This window comes from Tympanuchus pallidicinctus, unplaced genomic scaffold (assembly GCF_026119805.1).
Source record: "Tympanuchus pallidicinctus isolate F22 unplaced genomic scaffold, pur_lepc_1.0 scaffold3, whole genome shotgun sequence".
Taxonomy (NCBI): domain Eukaryota; kingdom Metazoa; phylum Chordata; class Aves; order Galliformes; family Phasianidae; genus Tympanuchus; species Tympanuchus pallidicinctus.
In genome coordinates, this window is record NW_026294747.1 from 60,293,022 (window position 1) to 60,309,461 (window position 16,440).

Below are 16,440 nucleotides of genomic sequence, written 5' to 3' on the forward strand. Positions count from 1 at the left end.
TGCAGCCCCAGTGCCCCTTCTGTGGGGCTGCCATTCCTCATTCTGTGCATGCATCCAGCACTTGTTCCCATTAAATGTCCTGCTTCGCTTCCCCTCAGGTCCCTTTTGTCACTTCGCTATCGACTCTGCAGTTTGGGGAGAAGCTGCCTCACCTCACCTAGCACTCGCACCGCTTCCCATCCACGGGCAGTGCCTGCCTCCATCCACCCCATCACCCCGTTCTGCCGAGCCTGCCCAGCTAATTAAAACGAAATCAAGCGGCGGGGCAGCACAGATGGTGATGAGGGGACAGAGAGAAGGAGAAACCGGGAGAGGTAGAAGGGGGAAAAAAAAAAACAAATCAACAACTAAAAAAATACAAAACAAACGGGGGTGGTGGTAAAGTGCTTGATTTAAGAAACTCGATTTAATAAGCACCCCGCCTCCCTCCGCTCCTCATTGGTGCCTTCGTTCTCCTCCATATTAATGAAGAAACCTAGGAGAGGCGATTGGCTCCGCTTCTCTTTTGCTTTCTTCAGGCACTCGGGGGAGGAGGTGTTTGCATTTCTCTGCAGGAGCAGCTCGTTTTGCAGAGCATTGTCTGGGTACGAGAACCGCACGCACAGACAGACAGATAGATAGACAGACACACAGCGGTACGGGGGGAGCGCAGCACAGCCCCGACCCAGAGGCACACAGCATCCGAGCCGGCCAGAATCCCCTTTTCCTCCCCCCCCGCTTCCCGAGCGAGAATAACACTCCCTTAAAAAAAAAAGAAAAAAGAAAAAGAAAAAAAAAAAAGAAAAAAAAGATTCTTCAACCTCCCATCTCCTCCCCCCCCCCCCCCCCCCCAAAAAAAAAAAAAAAAAAAAGTTTGCAAATCTGCGGCTTGCCTTCTTGCCTTTTTATTATCATTATTATTATTTGGATTTAGGGATGGCAAATTCCTTCACGGCCGGGACCTGGCCCATCCCCTGAGCAAAGCAGCCTGGACATGACCGGCAGGCGAGGGAGGAGGAATTGTGATTCCCTCCGGAGGCTCCGACCCCTCCCTCCCCCCCTCCTCTCCTCCTCCGGCCGGTGCGAGCCCGGCGGGGGCAGCCCGGCTCCGGCCGCTCCGTTCCCCCGGAGCAGCTCCGCGTCCCTCCGGCCCCGCCCCGGCACGGCACGGCGGGATGCAGCATCTCCAGCACCGGGACGGATCCCTGCTGCAATGGTAAGTGCTTATCTCCGGCCTCTCCCGGGCTGGGGAGCCGCTCTGCTCGGGGATGCCCGAGAGCAGCTTCTTACAGCCGGCTCGTTTCGGAGTGACAGTGATTTATCGGCTTCTCCCTGATTTTCCCCATGTCCTGAGAATGCTTTTTTTTTTTTTGGGGGGGGGGGGGGAGGGGGGGGCGAACGGCGAGCAGGCTTTCTGCCTCCTGCCAGGCTCCGAGAATGCGGCCGCCAGATAGATGGGTTTCTTTCGGAACGAATAAATCTCCCTTTGCAAGCGGTGACAGGTTAACGTGCTTGGTATGAGGATCACGTCTGATTTTAACACAATATGGCTGGTAAATAAAACCTGATTGCTAACAGACCCGCTGTTGGCATTTTCAACCTCTACGCTACCTTTGCAGTTCTGCATCTTCACCTGCCACACAAACTCCAGTTCACCCTTCAGCCGGTGCACCAGGACTTTTCTGTTTTTACCGCGGGGTCGTAGTTAAAATTGCTGTTAATGTGGCTTTGACCTCTGCTTGCATGCTTCTGGGCACTTCTCCTTATCAGCATTGGAACAGCTGGCTCTAATACCAGTTTTATGCACAGCATATCTTAAGGGAGAGGGGTAGGCAGACTTTTTTGCATGCGAACAGTTCAGGTTATGTGCTGGAATCTGGAGAGTTCACTGCTAGGGAGTGGATAATGCAGCGTGGTGGTCAGGTGTGGAAAATGCATGAAAAAAGAGAGAGACAGATGTGTTTGGAGACGTAGTGGTGGTTGTGGCGAGATGATCCATCCCGCTGACTTAGGAGTACATTGGGAAGAACTCCCTGGGAGTCAGTAGCTTTCCTCTGCATCTGATCTGCTGGTAAACAGGACCTGGCCCTTAACGTGAAGCATTCATCGGAATTGCTCTGTAGGTAATTATGATAGTAATAAAAAACAGTCACCAAAACGAAGAAGGTGGCAAAATGACCTGGATCTTTCCCAGGGCATTATGGAGTGCCATCCTTCTTGTGTTTGCTAATTACAACGCATGTGTTGGACCGATGCTGTGACAGGCAATGTAATTGAAGATGTTTTTTTTTTTCTCCTATTTGTTGTTTATTTATTTGCTGTTTGTTTTAATCTGTCATTGTCAACAAACAGCAAATAGATTTTCGTCTGATGTTATTTGGGTCCAATAGCCATCTCGGTGCTGTGTTCTGCCTATGCCAGTCAGGAGATATTTCTGTGGTTAATCAGAGTGAATGTATCATTGCCTAAGGTTACTGTCAATGATAGCAGGAAGGTAAAATCCTTAAAGTGGTGTTGATATAGCTATGGATAAATAATTATCCATATGCATTATACAAGCATCCTTGGTTGATGTGAAACACGCTGGAGCTGCCTTGAATGAAGTTGTCCTGAAGGACGAGTAAAGCAACGCTGCTCCAATTTGATGGATAATTAAGGAATGCTATTCAGTGCAATAACAGCAGTTGGATTAAAGTTGATGTCTGCTTGTACCCTGGTTGTAGCTCTGGCTGATGGTTTTCTTATTGTTCCTATCGCTGTTTTTTCCTGTCTGTATGTTCTGAGAACAGGGGATGCTGCTTTGTTGTTCAGTCAGGACAGCTGTGATTGTTCTGTTGTCCTGGTGGCAATCTATCTTGGCCATCACAGAGAGCAGGGTTTGTGTTGTTTTGTTTTCTCCAACCAAGGCATGTGTGCAGCGACTGGAAGGATAACCATCGGCACTGAGCAAGCTCAGAGGTTGTGGGGGGCTTCTCAGAAAGCCAGTTACCTCAGACAGGGACTGGTTTTGTGCTTGATTCTTGGCTCCAGCCTTCCATTGGGGTTCCTGTGAGTAACCTTAAATCTCTCTGCAGATTTATGATGTCTGCTGTTTTCATGGCGGTGCCACAGCCGCCTGTAGCTCTGCTGATGTCAGTATGCATGCGAAGCTCATCAACACGAAGGCAGAACCTTTGTTGTAGGATGCTACCAAGGAGAGAAGCTCAGAGATCTCTGAAATGGTCACATTTAGACTTTTTTTTTTCATTGCATCTCTCTTAATTTGGCTGAGTGAGCCGGCATCCTGGAGATATTTTTTCTGGAGTTGAGTTCCATATGTGCCTACGCCTTTGATCAGTTGAGACCCATGTCCCCAGGCTGATTCATTTGAATATAGCAGATTTTGTTTTTCTTTCCTTCCTTCTGAGCACACTTAGTACAAACAGTCTAATTCCTAAATTAGCTCAGTTTATCTTCTGATGAAACCAGAATATTTGAGTTAAGAAACACAGAAAAAGTAAATACATGACACCATCACACTGTCTGTCATATATGACTGAAAGATATGCAGAAATATCCCATTTACTCCCATTTTTTTCCCCTGTGATTCTCAGGAGAGGTAAGCTGATGGCAGAATATAGCAGTCAGTGGAGATAAAGGGTTTACTTCACCCCAACACTTGGCCCAGAAACCAACCTTTACATCAACAGAGTATGTTTTTGCATTGGTTTCTGTTCCTTTATTTCCATTCCCAGTTCTCCTTGCACATCTGACATCTAAGCATCCTGCATCACTTGGGAAGGCAGTAGAGATGTGAGTGCGTGCTGAACTCAACAGGATCTTTCCACACCGATGCAAAAGTGCAACACATCTACCAAAAGGAGTGTAAATGCACCAGTTAGAAAGTCTCTCTTTCATCCTATCCACGACTGCAGTCATTTTTACTGATAATAAGTGGGCAAGGATTGCTTAACCTTCATTCAGAGTGCTGCTATCCTATATACTTGGCGTCCCCTGATGGGATACATTTACAGCTCTGCTCTGCTCTTAAAGTGCTTTGCATACAGAAAGGTATTTGGTTGTCGAGGATCACTGACAAGTGCTAGAATTGTGGTGGCTGTTGAAACAGATTGGATTGTTGTTGAGTGGGCACAAATACATGGGAAGGAAGGCAGACCTTTTTCAGAATGCTTTGCTGGTTGCACACACACAAACACTTTGCATGTGTTTTATTCTCCGGCCACCTTTTGCTTTCACAGTTTGTCCATCCAGCTTCTTTGGCTGTAAGCTTTATCTCCACAGAACAAACTAAGGACCCTTGTAAAACAAGACAGATTCTCTGAGTCTTGTTCACTTAATTCACTTCAATTCGTTTGCACTCAAGGCCAGGCTGGATGTGGCTCTGGGCAGCCTGATCTGCTGGTTGGTGACACTGCACATAGCAGGGGGTTTGAAACTAGATGATCATTGTGGTCCTTTTCAACCCAGGCCATTCCGTGATTCTACGACTGTATCACGACTGTATTCAGATGACGGCCTGATCTGTAGCATAACTGGATTAGTAATTTCAGGACACTAAAGCATTCCATTTCCTGAAGGAAAAGTGCAAACGCTGTAGCATGTAAAGCTGACATGGCTGTTGTGCTGGGAATATTCTTTTGGAAAGGAGCATAAACATAAAGGAGCAGTTGCAGGGACTGCTGTTTGATGCTCTGATTCTATGCTAGCATTGAATCCAAGCTCTCCTGACATCGTTGCACCTGAAATGAACTGATTGGCATTTAACATCAGAGTTTATCTGCCCTGGGGTCATCCCAGCAATCGCATTGCTGCTCATTCAGGTATCACTCTTGGGTGGGTTAGGATATCAGGGCGTGTGTTAGGGCTACGATCTCAAATTGCTCTGATGTATTCATTTGGCAGATTTTTAATTAATGTTTTTTAGAAGCGTGGACAATTCCACTTAAAATCAATGTTTAAAAAAAAAAAAAACCACAAATTTTATCAACAATTCTGCTTTGCATTATTGTATTTATTGTATGTATATGTATATATTGTATTTGCATTATTGTGACTCATAAGTCACCCTAAAACCAGCACTTAGAAAACTAAAAGGGGATAAGTGGTTGTATGGTTTAACTCTCCTTCTTCCTAATAATAGTTCTGGGAACAGTGATTATAATATTTCTGTTTATAACATGTTGTGGATGGGAAATTTTGAAGTCTTAAGAGCTGAACAGGTAACGTGGTGAAGGTTGGTTTGTCTGCTGTTGAGGTAGTCCACAAAAAGCCATTGTGATTAGAGAATGATGGGCCACAATTGCTTATGAGCTGCAAATGGAAGGATAATTATAGGCTGTTATCTGTGATTTGTTGGCCCTGCTAAGTACTGCTGAGGGTTAAGGAAGGAAAAGTCCTTTCCATGTGTATGGTGGGTTAATAGCCCAGGTTTTTATTCTTTGCTTCCTCGGGATGAGACGTTTTGCTGCTTTTTTCTCCCTCCAAGGACAAAATACCTGACTTATTGGGAATTCTTAAGGACAATGTCTCGTCGAATGGAAACGTGGCAATATTGAGTTGCCCCTTTTCAGGGAGCAGGCATGTAATGAGGTGTAAATTGCCCCACTCTCCATGTGAAATCATGGCCATAAGGGATCCCTTACTGAGCTGTCATTCATTTCACTTGGAGGAAGGCTTTCACTCACAAGTGTTGGGCAGTCGGGGCTGACTTCTGTCTATCATAGAATCACAGAATGGCCTGGCTTGCAAAGGACCACGATGCTCATCCAGTTCCAACCCCCTGCTGTGTGCAGGTCACCAACCAGCAGCCCAGGCTGCCCAGAGCCACATCCAGCCTGGCCTTGAATGCCTGCAGGGATGGGGCATCCACAGCCTCCTTGGGCAACCTGTGCCAGTGCCTCACCACCCTCTGGGGGAAAAACTTCCTCCTCATATCCAACCTAAACCTCCCCTGTCTCAGTTTAAAACGATTCCCCTTTGTCCTATCACTATCCACCTATGTAAACAGTCTCCTCTCACTTAAGCATCTGAAATCAGATGGGCCCAACCAGACTAATCCCACACCCCTGTATTATCAGTGGGCAAGGTGCATCATCTCATCCCGACGGGGTCGGATGAATCCCTCTGGAGGGGTTCCTGCAGCACAGAGCTGTACATGCTGAATCAGCCATGCGGTCCCGTGCTATCTCAGAGATAACCCTCTGAAGGATAATCCTTCTCTTGCTCCCATCTTTGCTCACAAGGAAGACTGCTTTCATTTTTATTTTTTGCCAGCTCATAGCGATAGCAAATCATGCGAAAAACGCTCCGTTTTCTGAACAGCCCAAACCTGCAGCTGTGACCCCCCAGCTTCCTCTCCCCCATTTTCCATTTAGCCACCTGCCAGCAGCCGCAGCCTGTCCATTGCAGGGAGAATTCATGCCGCACATCCCAGACAACACCTTATCTATTTGCAGGTCTTGTTTTTTGGGTGGACTGTTTTCGTTTTTAATTCACTGATCACTTTGGATCTCAGTTGCTTCCTCTGCATATTGACACTTAACATCTTCAAATTTCTAGGAGGGATCTGCCAGCTGAAGCCTGTGTGTTGTTTCATGAGCAGGTGGGGATGCATGAGGACAGAGGAACATTCATGACGACGACATGATTTTCTGCAGGCAGATGTGAGCTCGTGCTGCCTGTTTTCTGAGCCAGCCAGAAGCTCTGCAGTGCTCCAAGCCTGATCTCTTACACTCTTCTCCTGAATAGCTACACTATATGTTGCAAGAAGATGCAGATGGATGCTGACCAGACCTCTTTTGCTTAAGCTTGGCACCTTGCAAAATACATTTTGGCCAGCTTGGTGCACATGATATGCTTAAAATTAGGTGACCTGAAAGCCAGATTTTGCCATAAATCAATAGCTTAATGCTTTTTTGTTACAATGCATCCACCCTCTGTCCTAAGCTAGCACGACCCGACTGTCAGTTGATAAATGGGTTTAACTGGATCCTTCCTCCTTCACTATGGGCTGTAAAAATACTTACAGCAGTTCAAATAATGAAAAAAAAAAAATGTATGCATGCACCGCTCACTGCACAGTGGTATGTAGGCTAGACTTAAAGTTGCAGTAAGTAGCAGATACTTCTCTACAGCAGAAAGAGATTATATTTATTTGGAAAGGCAGTTTAAAATAACTAAGATATCCTTAACTATAAATTCCTTTTCCTAGAATGGTAAGGCTTTATTAAATTACCACACTGATATTTCTGCTGTTACTTTTTTTTTTTGATGTTTGTTTGCAAAGGAATTTTTAAATTACTACTTACAAATTAAAATGACATTCATGCTGTTAGGCAAAAAAAAAAATAAAAAAAAATTCCTTTTAAAAAGCAATTGTCATGATGGCATTTATATACATATATAAATTCTTAAAGAGATACTACTCGAGTGCCAAAAGCCAAGTATGAGTACATTGTATGCTCATTTCTAAGATGCTGGACACAACGCAAGACTTTCTCTCTTAGAGTTGGCCTAGAAACAAATTACATAAAGAAGCCAGCACAAGTGCATTATATAAAAGACCAAGTTAAAGTTAGTAAAGTTACTCATTTCCTGTGTTTCAGAGAGCTGGATCTTTGGATTTCTTCCAGTTTTGTGCTCCAACTTAAGATGCAGAGGAGATGAGAGAGCATCAGAAATACCGCAGATGCTTAAGTTCATCATGACTAAGGCTGGGAATGTGTCACAGCTGTCACCCGAGCCTTGAATCCCACAATCCACACTCATTCATTCGAATTGCATGAAGTTTGACAGTGTGGATGGTGCTTTTGTGCTCGTGAATGGGTTAGTTAACCAAGATGATTACGTACAGTGGGTGAACAGCTGGAATAAACTTCATTTGACAGAATAGTGCTTGATGATGGCAGGGGAGAGAGTGCCATGAAAAGCCAATATTAGCAAGGATGAAGTTGCTTCTCTGTGCCACTCGAATCTTGGACTCTGGTCTAAATTCTATTGCTTGTTGCCCTCTGGCCTGCTCTTCGCACCACAGCAGGTTGTAGTAATGATGGTGGTGGGAAATAGCCTTTGGAGACATCCAAATCTGAATGTTACACAAGGGAGGAGAAGAAATGAGTATCACAGCCTTTTTGGTTTTCCAAACAAATATATAGCCCTGATGGATTTTCACACCCTGTCCTCTGCACAGAAGACATGCAGGTCTTTTACTGTGGTGTTTTCTATAATGCTGACCAAAAATGAGATGGAGCTTTCAGATTTGAGGCATGTAAAGACAGGTGTGCATTCTGAAGTGTCTATCAAAGGTATATTCCTCTTGACAGTGAACTCAGGTATTTACCACAGAGTGACTTCCATTGCTCTTTAGCCTGAAAAGTCATGAATGAATACCAGTAATGTGGTTTAATCTGCACTCCAAATCTTGCTCTGGGTTACTAATCATTTCTGATGGTTTAGAATGAGAGAGGTCCATTGTGGCCTTGGTGCTCTTAGTAGAAACTCAAAGTATTTGTTTGCACACAGTCTCACACAGGTCTTGGGAATGCCCTTTGCTCTTGCTATTTCTGAATATTACAATTAAGACACTGTGAAATGAATGAATGGCTGCATTGCAAGTATCTCTACCTGGCTGCAGATCACTCTTGGAATGACATTGCCTAGAACATCCCTGATGCTTCATTTGCCTTTCTCCAGATTTAACTGCCACAAGCAGCTGCTGATCATCCTGTGATTGACTTATCCAAAAGGTTTTTTTTATCCCTCTTTGACATTTACAGTTGAAGTACTCCCATCCTGTACCTCAACCTTGACCCTGTTTCTTTCTGCTGCTCACTCGTCCATGCTGATTCTATTTACCTTAGCTTTCCCCCATCTTTGGTACAAAAAGACTTTGGGGTGAAGTTCCCCATCTCCTTAGTGCCATTGACTTTCCTACACAGTTGTCTCAGCTTCTCCAAGCTTTCTTGTATAATAATATCAGCTCCACACTTGTTTTGGTGAAGGCTTGTATGGATTTTCTTTGCTTTATTTTTTCCATCAAGTTTTCAGTCTCCAAAAGACATGGAGCTGTGTCCGAGGCTACTAAAGCAAAACATGACCTATTTAAAGCAAAATGCTTCCAAGCACTAGGCTTTAATATTATTTTGACAGGACCGATGTCTTAAAGCTCTTCTGAAAGAAAAGCTCTCCCTGAAAGATTTCTAACTTTTGGAGATCTATTTGATCTGTAGTTTTCTGATCTGATAAAACAAGCCTCACATCTTCCAAACAGAAGCAATAAAAGACTGCCCAGACTACGAGCTTCCCTTTCAACTCCGTTGTCTTAATTATATTTTTTCCTGATAGATTCTTATATTGACCTCTTGCTTTCCTTTCCACTGTCCCTTCTGAATTGAGGATAATTCAGCTACCCCGCCAAAGAGATTGAGATAAATGTGTATTCTCAGGCTACTGTGCACCAATTCCATGCACACCACCATAGTGCATTATGTAAGCCAATAGATCTGACCCATTGCCAAATCTATGCACAGCCACGGAAATCTAACAAGTGAAATACGTGTAAGAATACGAGATATGAAAGGAAATCTGGTAGCTCAACTACACAACTTCCATCAGAACATTTGTAACACATGCCTGTATTCTTGAAAGGTAGAAAAAGGAAACTCGCTTCAATGCCAACGTGGCATCCATTTTGTTGGAGAAACTCTCAGCTAATATTCTGCTTGATAGACAGACTATGCCATACTATGTCACACACCAAAGCACTGAAATTTCAAACATTTCATTTCAGTTAAGTCAGAAGTTTGAATTTTCCAACATTTGTATGTAATCTTACATGATTTCACTTTCACTTGGCTTATAATTACTTACTCTAAACGTAATGTTTTGTGTTTGCAGAGTTCAGGGTTAGAAATCATGACTATTTTTCATGCACTGTCTTTACAGGCAGTGGAATCCCGAAGGAGATTTCTAAGATTATCCATGTGGTTTGAACATCTTTTTTGCTTTTCCTCCATCACTTCATAGTTGATACTGGGTAGGAAGTGATGTGAGAGGGCCAGGTAAACCACGCAAAGTCAAATGAGATTAAAAAGTCTTAAAAAGTCAAATAGGATGATCAGTTTTATCGAAACTGACCAGATTCAAAAGAAGATGCAGGCATTTCTGTCTCCCTGTCTGAACTGATCCACAGCCCTCTCTCTAACAGCATGTTCAAACTTGCATTTTACACATCAGTCTGGGGGGATTTAAGCCAAAATACTAAAGCTTGTGATTCATGTTCTGGTTCCAGCCTGCAAAATATTTGTAGAGTTTCATTTATGTCCTCGCCGTTTCCAAAATGCATCGCCCTTGTGTGCTTCTGCTTCTGTGAGACTCTGAAGAATGGCCAACTGTAGTGTCTCAGGATTTGCATTTAGCTGCCATGGGTTAAAGGTTGGACCACAGGTCATGCGACAAAAGACGAAGCAACAGTTCAGACATGATGAAGATGAAGCGATGCAGTTGGAGATGGTTGAACCTGTCTTGCTGTTTTGCATTTCTACAAGTCCTCTCAACATACAGTGATCTCCATTTTTCCTCAGGATGCATCTCAGTATGTCGTTTTCATGGCTGCTGGGCCAACTTGGCATCCCATCACCTTCCTGCCTCGATTTGCAGCACTTCTAACTATTGTAGTAACTTTCCCAGCATCTTTTTGTATTCTAAGATCACAAAGGCCAAACAAAATGATGGATATGAGACAGCACAAAGAAAGAATAATATCTCATGTTCTAAATGGAGCTGCCAGTAGTGATGTCTCTTTAAGCTGACCTTCCACAAACAGCTTCTCTCTTAAGATACAAGCTCCTGTGTATTCAGGAAAATGAGACATTGTTATTGTCCAGCCTATTAGATAAACAAATGAGCAAAAGAGTAAACAAATATGCATTCCTCTGACTACTTTCTTCTCTCTCACCTGCCATGCTTGTTCTGTACCATTTTTGTTATGCGTCCTCTTTGGGCATTGGGATTCAGTCTTTTTCTATTAACGCTGTGATTTCAGCTAACATGAAGAAGAGACGCATGTCTGGCAGGCCTATGTTTTTGTGCCAAGCTTTACAAAATGTTCTCTTTGATTCCACACCTTATTCTTTATCGTCTGTATCAGCAGACTGCTCGTCTTTATGGACCCAGAAGTAACAATAAAAATCAGTCTAAGTACAGCATGACTTTGTTCCACCTGCTGTTTGGAATATTCCCTTCTTAGTTTACCACAAGCAGTTTTGGAGGAGCTTTTGTGTTGTGCAATGAGCTGCAGGAAGTAACCTGTGTCATTAATAGGAAGAGTGCTGAGATGTTTGTCAAACAAATTCTTCCTGCTTGTTCTAACTTGGCCTTACTACAAAAGCACTGAATCAGGAGGTTACCCTGATTTCTTAACATCTCTCAGCAAATATCCTTCCAATGTTCTTCACATTCTTTTAAAATAAACTATTTAGTTGAATCAGTCCATAGAGTGAAACGAATTTCTTCATTTGTTGATGTCTTCAACATGCTGTTCTAACAGCAGCGAGAGCTTCCTTGCAAAAGCATAACACTGCACATGAGACATCTGCATTGCAACAGCTTTCTGCAAGTTATCACTTATACAATCATAGATTTGCTCAGGTTGGAAAAGACCTTAAAAATCATCAAGTCCAAGTGCAACCTAACCATAATACCCTAACTCTAACAATCCTCTGCTAAGGATCATAAGAATATAGGATTCGATTCCTTTATTCCACCTCAGTCAACTTGACTTACTATTGTGACATTCCCTTAACTCTCCTCATGATTTTACAAAACAAGGCATTCCAAGCCAGGACCCAGTAGTGAGTCTGCCACTCATTAAGGTTAATGCATTTACAGTATAATAGTAATAATAATAATCCTTTATGGATTTATAGAATTTAAGTGTGAATATTTTCTCTTCTTCCTCCCAAAGATTTCTTAAAAATATCATCATTATCCCATACTGATAGTTAATAATAAATAATCTGCAGATGTGCCACCTCGGAGCTCTTGAGCGCTCGCAGAAGCAAAATATCATCCTCAAATTTATTTCAAATGTTCAGGTTTTGCAATGTGTCTTTTTATTTTTATGGTATGTAATGACACAAATTTCTGTTGTCTTTTCGAGATAAAATAAGTCTCCCTTGATGTGGAAGAATTTGCTTGCTGTAAGATTCAGTAAAAAATGCAGTGGTGCATTGGCTTGATTCAACACTGTCATGAATGCCAATTAGGCTAGAAATGGTTGGGAAAATAGATAATTTACACTGCTGTAATGGGAGGAAAGCAAGAAGAGTCTGCTGTATACCTGAGGAATCTGATTTCCAAATGAACTGCTATGTAGCATTTAGTAATTGTTTAATTAATAAATGCCAGCAGCAACTTTTCAAACAGTGCTCAGGGAAAACCACAGCCCAGAGTCTGTTCCCATACAGGCATCTTGGATGAGGCCATTCTGATTTGGGGGTCAGTCAATATATAAGAATGGGAAAAAATGATGACGTTACTTAACCTTAAGGATAAAGAAGGGTCCCAGTCTTGACTTATATAGCAGTGCATTTGTAACATTAAAGTTCCTTTGTGCTCAAGAAACACCCAGAGTGTTTAAGAAATCTTGTACTAAGGGACATGGTTTGGTGGGGAGATATTGGTGGTAGGTGGAGGGTTGGACTGGATGATCTTGGAGGTCTTTTCCAACCTTGGTGATTCTATGATTCTGATTTCTTTTCCTTGCCACCGCTATGAAATTCCATTGGCTTTCATGGGATGCTAAGTTAATTTCCTTAGGCTCCTTGTTCATAAGCTAGTAGCTGACAAAACACTTCAGATACAGAGATGGGTGATGAGTTTAGCATAAAAGCAAAGACTCCTGGCTGGCTGGACATATAGATTTTTACATGGGTATAGGATTGCTCAGTGGTTATTGAACTGTTGCCATTGACAGATGGATTCACTGTGGTCCAGCTGTTTGCTTGGCCAGAACAGCTTTGCTTTTAGACCTTTTAAGCATTTCTGGACAAGAGACCACTCAAAGGAGAATTAGATGGAGACAAGTTATGCTTCTGCAGTAGAAGACTGTAGACTGCTAGGAGCTAAGGACACAGCAGAAGCAACCCTGTCTGTTGGATAAATACAGTAGTATATAAGCCTTTGTGAGCTCCTGCCAAGGAGCATTAGGAGGTAGGATCTGATATGGACACCTGTCAGCAGTAAAGAGAAAGTATTTACAAAGCTCTGAAATGTTTTTATATTGGTGGAGTCTTTCCATGTATTCCATTTGGCCCATTGTCTGCACGTCTTGGATGAGTCCCTGCCGATTAAACTGAATAATTCTGTTCCTTGCTTACTCTTACAAGCTATCTCTCTTTTCAAAGAATTCAGAGCCTATTTGCTTCTGAGTCTTCAGTGAAGCGAGTGATGGGATATCTGCATGCTTGTCCCTGTTTTGATGAGTTTCAGCAGAACACATTGTTTTGCCCTTGGAATATAAGGGGTTTTGAGATACATTGAGGAATCAAATATTTCTAGATAATATCCCAGACATCTGCATTTTGATCATTAAACAGTAATTAAATTATTATTTAATTAAGGTATTTGCATGGCATGTACACGGCAAACTCATGGACTCAAAATCACAGAATCATAGAATCACAGAACAGTTGGGTTGGAAGGAGCCCCAAGATCTTGAAGCTCCAACTCCCCACCAATGCAGGGTCACCAGCCTCCCCATTTCACAGCAGCCCAGGCTGCCCAGGGCCCCATCCAACCTGTCCTCCAACACCTCCAGGGATGGACGGGGCATCACAGCCTCTCTGGGCAGCTGTTCCAGCACCTCACTGCTCTCACAGCACACAACTTCCCCTGACATCCAACCTCAATCTGCCCTCCTTCGACTTAAAACCATTTCCCCTTGGCAGTGCCTGGGCACGGTTCAAGGATTACCAAATTACATACATCCTCCCCAGCAGACATTTCACAAGTGACATGCCCATCTGAAAGACTGAAGCAACCCATGCGCAGTCTGTTCTGTGGCACCTGGCCTCAATGCCAGAAAAAGTTACAGTCACTTTACCAGCGTTTCTCTAAATCGTGATGGGGATGCAAGGAAAGCAAGGCTGAAAATAGCACCAGTGAATAGACAGAAAAGCTTTATCTGTCTCGTGCCTTGCACGCTCCTGAGCTCCTGTGCTATTCTAGGTGTCCTGGCCGAGCTGTTGGACTGCAGCAGGAGTGTCCTATGGTGACATCCCTTGGCTGAGTCATGACATCCCTTGGCTCTTCTATCTCACGTTCTGCCAAGTGTGAACTGTGACTTTTCTGGAGCATCAGAGTTCAGTCTCCACATGATGTAACCACTCAGCTTAGGTAAAGGAGGAAAGAGCTTGCTTGGTGGGCAGACCTGATTCTCTGAAGAGCTGGGAAGTGTATTGGTTGGAACAGCCGTCTGCATATCAAAGAATGTAAACTCGTAGGAAGTTTTTTCCTTAGTGACAATAACAAGAATGATTTTAGAGTGTTTTCTTCATGTCTACTTGTGGTTTACATACGATCAGAAGCCAAAGAATGCAACTGGCATTTCCCAGCAGAAGGTTGGTGGGTTTTTCCCTGTTGTATTTTGTAGCTTACACCAGCTAATAGGAGATCTTGTTATTAGCACAAGTACAGAAAATGTGCAGTTGGAAAACCTGGAGAGTTCCGAGATGTTACTAAAAACAGAACTAACAAGGGAAGTAACTAGGAGCTATGGCAGAAGGAAGTCCTAAGATGCAAATCCCTGCAGGTGGTACTAAAGAACAAACTGTATTGTAAAGTCCAAATTTGGAGTGCAGTTAGCATAAACTTCTTTGACTGAAGAAGTGAGCTAGGTACCTCAAAGAGTGACTGACATCAAAATACGATTCACATGATGGATGTGCTTGGCTTGCTTCATTGATTGTAGGAGATTACAACATAATTTAAATGCCAGTATTTAAGCAGGGAAAACCCAAAGCCTGGTGAACAGGAGCAGTGCAGACAGTTCACTTGTACCATGTGGTATCTAATTTGCTCGGGCCATCATGTAATTATAACCAAAGTGGAACATCATGAGGAATATCATTTTTCCCTCTGCAGTCAGAGCTTTGGGGCTTAAAATGTTGGGGATGGGTTTGTGCATTTGAAAAACACGTGTCTAATTTCTTTTTCAATTTTGCCATGGTAAATGATGATTAAAATTTGAATTTTTATAAATAAATCAAAATGCATCCATGGCATGTTTTGTAATACAGCAAAATGGATTAGGATAATAACTAAAATGTACACCCACTCAAAATCTTTTTAAATACCTTCCCCATGTTATCAGAAAGAACTTCCAAATTGTGCATCACGAATCAGTTAGCATCAACGCTTCCCTTGGGAAAAAAGCTAAAAATGCAAATGACAGAAATAGTGCTTATTAATATATAGATTGCCCATTTGCTATTTTAACGTTTCGATTTGAACCATTAATTTAAATGGAAATTACTGGCAACTAAGCAGGAAGGTTAATTAAACTTAACATCCTGCTTTGGATTGCTTGCTGATATCTACATTTCACATCAGTGATTTGGGGCTGAATTTCAGTCTCTCCAGTGAGCTGTCCCTTGCTCTTATGCAACTACTTATTTCAGTAGCCTGTTGCTGTTAAGCCCTTCCTAGACTTGAATCTTTATCCTTTCATCAAAAAGTTGATCAGGATTGACTCAGCTCTGAAATGCATGGGTGATAAAATCTGAGATCACAAACTGTGCACTGCATGTGTATTTTACATTAAACCGCTCAGTACTATCGAAGAAAATGAAAGTGATTTTTCTTAGTTCCAGCCTTCTGGGCTCTTTTGTGAGTGAACGTATTAGAGCAGAATACCAAATTAGGAATTAAAAGATTTACTAGGTTAAATCTCAGAAGACCCATTTGGGATGTAAAATGATATGTTGGTTATGTATTGTGGAAGGGGGACGCAGGCAGAATGGAAAAAGGGCCACAGTAAGAGTTTAACAAATTGAACTTGACCACACACTGATTAATGTGCATGATAAGAATACATTGATTGAATGGCAAATGCAACAGCGGGAGAGTTTACTGCTTGTTTTCTTACTGAAGTATGTTTCTTGTCCCATTTTCACCAGTTCTGTTTAGAGTGGCAGAATGAATTGACCAACTGATAGTTAAAATTATGAGCATCCAGAGTGAGAAATAATACATATGAGAAAACAAATGCAAACCAGTTCTATCCTGTGAAGTCCTGGGTTTAATAAATTCTGTTGTCTGAAGTATATGCAGTGACTGTGAGCTGTCTGAAGGCAGCACCACCTCCAGCCAAGCCTGCCATCTTGTCACGATGCTGAGATGGTGGTACGAGCACTCCGTAAACTGACTCAGTTGGATTGCCCTTGGTTAGCAGAGCCTTACTGT

The 16,440-nt window shown here is 42.7% G+C and overlaps 1 protein-coding gene across 10 annotated transcripts in view; it reads left to right on the forward strand.

Annotated features, from left to right (window-relative positions):
* The first annotated feature begins 502 nt into the window (after nucleotides 1-502).
* The window catches only part of ADCYAP1R1 (ADCYAP receptor type I), a 132,120-nt gene continuing 116,182 nt past the window's right edge, over nucleotides 503-16,440 (forward strand). For 2 of the 10 annotated variants that reach the window (XM_052695076.1, XM_052695077.1), the window contains exon 1: nucleotides 855-1,195. The gene's annotated coding sequence lies outside the window, so the exon portion shown is untranslated. Of the gene's footprint in view, nucleotides 585-853; nucleotides 1,196-1,875; nucleotides 2,099-16,440 lie in introns of those variants that run through there. The other 8 variants (XM_052695078.1, XM_052695079.1, XM_052695072.1 and 5 more) reach the window with 7 other exon arrangements.